Here is a 377-nt window from a genome sequence, read left to right as displayed (position 1 = left end):
TATAATGCACAAACATTCTGGTTCAGGGGGAGACTGGAAGCCAAGATTGTGCCTATGCTCCTTGCCAAGCTGTCTGGCTCAGACTAGAGCTACACGTAGCCCAAGGAACACCTTATGTCTGTTGCCCAGAGAAGTTGCTTTTTTCCTAATTTTCACAAAAACATTGTACAGGCTTGCTCAGGTACCACTTGCCCAGTCTCTGTATACTCAACTGGTATTAGTTCAGTTGCTCAGTCTTGTCTGACTCTTTGAGACCCCATGGACTGCAGCATGCCAGGCCTCCCTGTCCATCATCAACTCCTGGAGCCTACTCAAACTCATGTCCATTGAGTCGGTGATGCCATCCAACCATCTCATCCTCTGTTGTCCCCCTATCC

Source organism: Bison bison, unplaced genomic scaffold, assembly GCF_000754665.1.
Source record: "Bison bison bison isolate TAMUID 2011002044 unplaced genomic scaffold, Bison_UMD1.0 scf7180017864279, whole genome shotgun sequence".
In the NCBI taxonomy this organism is placed as follows: Eukaryota; Metazoa; Chordata; class Mammalia; order Artiodactyla; family Bovidae; genus Bison; species Bison bison.
This window is presented reverse-complemented; position numbering follows the sequence as displayed.